General features: G+C 42.9%; 1 long non-coding RNA gene across 1 annotated transcript; it reads left to right on the top strand.

Moving 5' to 3' along the window:
* Positions 1-92: 92 nt before the first annotated feature.
* Positions 93-531, top strand: LOC106951363 (uncharacterized). Its single transcript, XR_001425803.1, has 2 exons — positions 93-217; positions 323-531. It is a non-coding gene; the product is annotated as an uncharacterized LOC106951363 (long non-coding RNA).
* Positions 532-756: the final 225 nt, after the last annotated feature.

Consider the following 756-nt stretch of genomic DNA (forward strand, 5'->3'; position numbering starts at 1 on the left):
CTGGGTCCAAACCGACGGGCACACTTTGGCAGGCCCCTTAAAATTTCTGTGGAATTTTCTAGTTTGTTTTTAATATTTATCCGCCTAGACTTGACCAAAGTGGCGTTCAGTGCCGTAGTTGGAGAATCAGAAACCGTTGGACCTTTTGATACCGACACAAACTTAATCTACAAAACTGTTCTAACAAATGTGGGTCATTTCTACAACAAGGTTACGGGTAAGTAGAGACGCACTCGCATTTTTATCATCCACTCTGCCATTACGGCTAAACTCCATGGATGTGCTTATTGTCAGTGTTACTGAACCAAAGTGTTTTGTGCAGGGATTTTCACTGCACCTGTCGCAGGTATTTACTTCTTCAGCTTCTTCTATCATGACGGATGGGAACATAGAACAATGCTGAGTCTCTTCAAGAATGACGAGCTAGTTGCCATGACCCACGATTTCCCATCGCACCCCAATGACCTCGCTGACAACGGAGGGAACGCCGTGTTCCTGGAGTTGCAGCCGGGGGACCAGGTTTATCTCAAACTGAAATCAAACTCAACTGTTTGGGGATCCAATTACCACACCACATTCAGTGGCAACTTGATCTATCAAATGTAAGCAAAGAAACGCCAGAACACACAGAAGAATCTCAATCCTTCTGTTTTATGGACGTCGAATTTCCCAACATTTATTAAAAAGCCGAAATAAAATATTTTAGATCGACTGTAGCAACAAAAAAATGACAAAGCAATGAGATTCACTGAGTGT

This window comes from Poecilia latipinna, unplaced genomic scaffold (assembly GCF_001443285.1).
Source record: "Poecilia latipinna isolate Pla-1442-1.1 unplaced genomic scaffold, P_latipinna-1.0 Scaffold455, whole genome shotgun sequence".
Lineage (NCBI taxonomy): Eukaryota > Metazoa > Chordata > Actinopteri > Cyprinodontiformes > Poeciliidae > Poecilia > Poecilia latipinna.